A 6,789-nucleotide genomic window follows, 5' to 3' on the forward strand; every position below is an offset into this window, starting at 1 on the left:
TGACAACAGCAATTAAACAAAAAAGCGTTACCAATAATTTGAAGGTACCACCTCTCTGCACCTTAATGAAACAGTTGAACACGCATGAAGGCAAAACGTCTGGAGCACAGGAAAGTGCCTATTAAATTCCATACAAACAACACACTAAATTCAGTCCTAGAATGTGGCACCTTTTTGCAACTGTTGTTTACAGTTTCATACATAGTGGATGTTAGATCTTTACAGTTCATTACTGACCTGATCACAAACCACTACTAGAAGTTTGTCCTGACCCTACTGACAAACAGTAATATTTCAAAAAAATTAAGAGCTGTATTTTATAATTCATACGCATATTAGTCAGAAAACAAGCAATAGATTCAGTATACCCTAGATTATCTGAGCATACACACTAAGCATACCGCTCTTCACTTCAAATTTAATACACAAGCCACCGGAATAGTACAATCACAGTAAGAGAAAGATGCTCCTTTGTGGTGGGCTTGTGACACAAGAGCTGTCTGAACCGTTTAAACATGAGCAGCTGACACATTCAGGATGTCCAATGCAAGCATGCTTACTGTTTTGATCAGTTTGCAGGCTTTTCACAAATCTTGAAGTATCCTAAGAACCTCACATTCCTTCTGAAGATTCAGTCAGAGAAAACATAACTAATACAGTAGTTGTAACTGAATTAAATTACCTAGAGGATTAGAGGATATCTGGCATCTCCTTCACCAGGTGTTTTTAAGGGCAATTTAGATAAACATCCATCAGAGCCATATGTACATGGGCATGTGTATATATTTAGCATGAAAGAAGGAATTTATACAGTACCATTCACCTTATATATAACTTGTCTGCCTCTTCAATAGCTTCTAAATGCAAGATAATTTCTCAAGTTTAACTTAGAATATAGCTGGGGGTGGGTGGGGGGGTGGGGCAAGACAAAGATATTTTTACCAAAACCTGCAAAACAGAACTATTATCTGGAAAAGAGCTACTTTTGACTTCCACAGTTATCTTTATTAAACATATACCTATTCTAAAAATTTCATGAACATACACAGGAAATCAACCATAGAGGTGACTTGGCAGTCCTGAGTTAACAGTTGCCCTTTATCTCTTCATCTTGAAAGTCTTTTCCAACCTAAATATTTCTTCGACAAACCAATTACCCTTTTTTTAAAATACAGATGATCTACCTCATTCAACAGGTATGAAAAAAAAATGAAACTCCCCATTTCACCGCATCACTTGATTCCAGGGCAACATTCCCATCCATTCCAAGCTGAGAACCTGCCACGTGTTTATTGAGTTCAAACTAGATAGGAAATACCTGGCTTAAAGAACACCTGCACAGTGATTTACATTGCTGCGGGCTTTCTCCATTTAAGCACCACACGCTGTGCAACAGAGGATAGAAGGTAACAAAAACCCACTAGCTCATTTAGACCCTTCAAAACAATATGCCAACCTGTATTTTTATCCTCTCAAATCAGAGGTCTGTTTTTGTTTTGGGGTTGTTTTTTTTCAATTTTAACAGTAGCCCCAAAGCCAGGCCCAGCTGTTCCTGCTCTGAGCGTCTCAGCGCTGCTGCACTTGTGGCAGCCCTAACACAAATAACCCCAAAACAACCTGGAAGCTCGCACACAAATCCCTGGTATTTCCCAGACCACAATCTCAGAACCACCGAGTTTCCAGTCCCCAGCAGCGCTTGCCACAAGCTATAGTCAGGTACTCCAAAATAATTAACCTTCCCTGCCTTTTCTGTAAAAGAGACAGCTATGCACCACAGAGAACAAAACATCAAAATTAAAGAAAAACACACACACACACAAAAACTAAACAGCAAGTAGAACTGAACCGTTTCCCTTGCAGCAGGAGCTGGCGGGAAAAGGGACGAACGCTTTGCCCTGCTTTCCCTTAGAGTCACTACAGTAGGGCACAATTCCCCCCCGCTGCCCGTTAAACCGGCTCAAACCGGACTCTCAAGCCGCGCCGCGGGGCACACAAGAGGGAAGACCCTCGGCCGTACTCCCGTCGGCCCCGGGACAGGTGGAGAAGCCGCTAAGACAGCGGGGACGCGACGAAGGAAGGAAGGAAGGCAGGCAGGCAGGCACGCACGGACTCCCCGCAACAGACCCGCACCCTGGCTGAGGGCCGCGAACCGCTGCCGCCCGCCCCAAGACCTGCTGAGGTGACGGAGCCCTCCGAAGTTGCGGCTGCCGGCGGGTCAGGACAGCGCCGCGCCGCTGCGCTCAGGCCAGGCCCACCCGCCGCCGCTCCGCCGCCGCCACTCACCGCGCCCGCGCGGCTCCCGCCGCTGCCCGCCCTCACCGCGCGCGCGTGGCTTTGAGACAGGGGACGCGCATGCGTCAGGCGGCTCCGGAGCGCGGGAAACGGCGCCGCCCCGCCGGGCTGCCCCGCCCCGGTCCTCCCGCCTCCCTGAGGGGCCGCCCTTCTCGCCGCTCCCCGCCTTTGGAAGAAAACAAAAATGGAAGGGACGGGGTAGAGTGGCGGCGATAAGTGAGCGATGTAAGGCCTGGGGAGGGTCCCTTACCACCCACCAGGCCTGGCCTTCCCTTACGCTCCCTCACGGGCGCCAGCGAGCAGAGCCCTTCCCGGCAGGCTTTACGTTAAAGCAAAAGTGATGATTTGGTGGGCCTGATGTCCTGGTTTAAGGGAGGTCAAAGGGTCTCCAGAGAGAAAAGCACTATTTGAGCAGATCCTAACTCCCAAATTACTGTCATTCTGATACATCTATGGAATGCTAGTCAGAGAACGAGGTGCTGCAGTGTGAGGATTGCCTGCCTAACCTCAGCTCTTCTCTCCTTCATGATAGCTGCAGCCATATTTAAAACTGGTTTCTAACGTGGCTGAAAGTAAATTGTCTCACAACTCAGTATATAAAAAATATCTGTATGTGCGTAAGTAAAGCGTGCAGTGAGAACAAATACCTCTGGAGAGGACAGAATGAAGTTAAGAACTGAGTAAATAGGAATAGAAGGTTTGGACCTAATGTAAGGTGAGGTGGTAAGGATAAAATGATTTCAAGAACCAAAATGCATCAAAGTGGAGGACTGCAGAAATAAATGGAAGAGTGACCTCGCCAGCACATCAGAATAGGAATTCCCAGTTACATAAGTCTCTTCTAAGACAGCGGATAAATGCAAACAAGACAGACAATGTAAATAAAAGTCAATCCTGATGAATCAAAAGAAATACAGCAGCATTAAGGAGAAAATACAACAGTCAGCTCAAAAAATTGCTAAAAGCAGAAAAATTGGTTTAAAAGCCATAATTTACTTATCTTTAAATATAGCACCTAATGTAGGATTAATCTGATTTTTCTGTCATTAGACCATGAAAGGTATTCTGGTTCCAGATAATCTTCTACATTTTTAAATTCTTCTGACTCTTCCTCTCCCAGCCTCCTCTGAAATGCATTCAAACGTTTTTCCTGACGGGAAAAAAACATAATTATGTAACCTCTGCTAATGAAGTTTTTTTATTAAAAAAAAAGACAAACAATCTTTCAAGCTAATAAAGATTGATTCTTCTTGGGGGAAATCCACTGAATATACCATCTTTTCATGAGAAAACATCTTCACTCTTGTAAAGAACTGAACCAGCAGTTTAAATACTGCACAAAAATTAAATAGTTGCTTCAAAATAGATCATTCTCCCCATTGATCTAAAACTAATGGATGTTTTTAATATTCAGCCTAAATTTTCTTATGTCCCAGTTTTTTACATGCAGAAATGGAAGATGTATGGCATATAAAATGCATTTTTTTATATTAAGAAGTTAATGACATCTAATTTCAGATGCTGGTTTGACTTGGACCAAGGCCTTGATCAAGTCCTCAGAAACTTTTGAGGCATTTCCAGAGAACAGTGCTATTTAACCTCTGGACCTTGCCAATGCAATCTATAGTAAGAATATTGGGCAGGAAGCTGAGTTATGAACCAGTAGGCGCCATCTTCTCTGGGTATATTTAAATTTGCATGACAAGTCTATGAAAGATAAAGATGATGTTTCATCAGAGAGTTTATTCTTGCCTGACACTTTCCAAGACTGCCTCAGAATTATATTTTTAGAGTCTAAGAACTCCCAGCCTTTTTTGTCTGGTAATACTTTCCTTGTAAGAGGAATACTTATATGCTGATTTAAGCGACAAAGCTGGTGCATCAGCCACCCGGCTTTTCCATCCCAAATTAAGTATGAAGAAGCATCTCTAAGAAATTTGCATTGCTTTCTTCCATAGAAAGCATACTGAGGTTTTTAGAACTATAATGAAAAAGTCTTATCTAGAAATGTAAAAAGACTACCTCTTCTGGCGCATCTTTCTAATGAAGAAGTGAATTTGGCTGCTATATGTTTAATGGAACACTGAAGAATGAAAATGCAAGTATCTACAATTACTTACAATGTTTTGGGCAAGTAATTAGCAAGACTTGCTATCCCTTTGAAAAAAAGAAACATAAAGCTTTGCAATTTACAAGCGCGATTGACTCTACATGGCTAATAATAACAAGTAAATCTCGCATAATCCCACAGACACAATACATGCTATATTCTAGATATATAATTGGCATGTACATAAAAATGGTAATCAGATACAAAATGTGCATTTAGTTTAATAAGTAAAAAGAGGAATAAAAGTGTTTCTCTACCCAGGAAACAAATGGAAATGCAGTAGGTGTATGTTTCAATCAGAAATATATTCCTCCATTAAATGCATTATAAAATACAATATAATACATAACTATTTCCATTGTCTGAATTGCCAGTGCTATAAATGTTATAAACAACTAGAAGTAGTTCTTTAATTATCAGACTTACACTTGGCAAAAAATCAGTGTAGATGAACAATGTCAATTATAATTGAGGGCCTTTCCCGAGATGGAAATAGAAAATATCATTGTACACTTGAGTAAAATGCATATTATTCTTCCCTTTAAATTTGAAAAGAAGTGAAAAACAAGTATTTTGGCTTCTTTTGTCTAAGTGGACTGAAGCATTCCTCCAAATCTAATGCATTTTAATCTGAGTTTTCTTTCCCCATAGATTTGATTTTCCAGGAGTTTATAATCCTTAGCAATTTCACTTACAGAAGTACTGTGTTCATAATACAATGTTATCTTCATAGTTTTATTGTCCCTCTTTCCTCTTGCAGTTTCCATTCTACAAAGATAATGAAGCTTCTCATTTTATTTCTCCAGAGGAGGTAAGGATCCTAGATCATGAAGACCTTCTGTCCTTTTTCAGATGAGGATAACAGCATGGGTCTCTAGAGGCAGGATGGTGGTCTTTATAAATTCAGGATCAAACTTGCAATAGTCTTTACAAGAATAAGATTGTAACAGGCAGGGATGTAAATATGTAATGTGTTTCTTGATGTTACCTTTTGTGGTGTTACCTGCTTGGCAGATGTTCAACTTGCTTTGCAGGAGGTATATGTAAAACTTGCATGGGAGAGATCAATTCACAGTTTAGCTTCTTAGTGACTGAAGGACATTGAGTGTAATATCAGTACCTAAGAGCCTGACCTGCCACTGCTAAGCAGGAGAGTTCTTAGATCAGTGGCCCATGGAGTAGTCCAGAGGCAGGCACATTGCATATGGCTATATGTGTGGCAAACGTGGGGTTTTTTGTGCTGAAGCTGCTTTCAGGTTTTTGAACAGCTTCCTAGGGATCTGCCGGGGTTAAGAGCCCTTGGAGTTGTTCAATTTACACTCCAGAAGTAGCATATAAAAACCTTCATCTGGGTTTTTAGATCAGCTGTAGGACAGTGAATTTTAAAAATTTATTACTCACTAGATAGCATGCGTATAATTTTCTTACTGTGTCTAATCTGTAGAGAGTGTACTTCCATTACAGCCCTGTTCCCAGGAACCTGGCTCTTCTAATGCTTGAATCTTTGGCTGCTGCAGAAAATAGCACCTCTGACACAACCTTAGAAATTGTCATAAAAAAAATTACTAAGAAAGCTTCATTTTTAAGATTTTCTCAAAATACAACTATACTTTAAATTGGTTCCTTACAGAGTTACATTATAGTACAGGCCTCTGAATGATTTGCCTTTTGATACAAACAACAATGCCACATTACTGTGTTTGCAATACAAAATATGCCAAACACGCTTGATATTGATAAATTTATTTAAGTCTAAAATATGTGAAGTTTTACTTAAGCTGGTTGTCACTATTGTTTTAGATCTAAGCCACGAGTTTAACTGAATATCTCTGTAGCCACTATCACGTATAGACACTGACATCGTGGCCAGTCCACTGCTTTGCTGCCAAAGTTGAACAGTGTATTCAGCAATGCTGGTCTGAAGCTGTGCAATGGAATTCTGTTTCAGTCCAGCAGTGGAACTGATTCTGGGTGAGTGTGCATGCTGGTGGCATGGAAGAGTGGATATTTGCACAACTCAGTTTGAAAGAAAATGGTGCAAGGAGGCAGGTAAGCAGTATACTACAGCATGTCACAGAAACAAGGGGAAAAGTCTCTAAAAATATCTTAGAATGTTTTTCAGATTTCATAATGTTTACCTTAGTATTTTTATGCAGACACTGCTGACACATCTCCTGCATATGAAATAGGTTTTATTGACAGTATAAAATCACACATTTGTACAGGTTGAGGATTTTAGGGAGTTGCTACTGGTACTCTTTTTTTTAATGTTTGGTAGGGTTTTATTGTAGTATGTATATTCTCAGAAAAGAGCATATGTTCATGCATTGTGGTTTTTCTGTAGTTTCTCATTTGGTATTGCTATTTTCTCATACCATGAAGTAATT

The 6,789-nt window shown here is 40.6% G+C and overlaps 1 protein-coding gene across 3 annotated transcripts in view; it reads right to left on the reverse strand.

The window, feature by feature from the left end:
- The window catches only part of SHQ1 (SHQ1, H/ACA ribonucleoprotein assembly factor), a 51,482-nt gene extending 49,098 nt beyond the window's left edge, over nucleotides 1–2,384 (reverse strand). The window contains exon 1 of one of the 3 annotated variants that reach the window (XM_080382613.1): nucleotides 2,284–2,384. The gene's annotated coding sequence lies outside the window, so the exon portion shown is untranslated. Of the gene's footprint in view, nucleotides 1–1,019; nucleotides 2,082–2,171 lie in introns of those variants that run through there. The other 2 variants (XM_080382615.1, XM_080382614.1) reach the window with 2 other exon arrangements.
- Between the last annotated feature and the right edge of the window lie 4,405 nt (nucleotides 2,385–6,789).

Source organism: Falco punctatus (assembly GCF_963210335.1).
Source record: "Falco punctatus genome assembly, chromosome: 4".
Lineage (NCBI taxonomy): Eukaryota > Metazoa > Chordata > Aves > Falconiformes > Falconidae > Falco > Falco punctatus.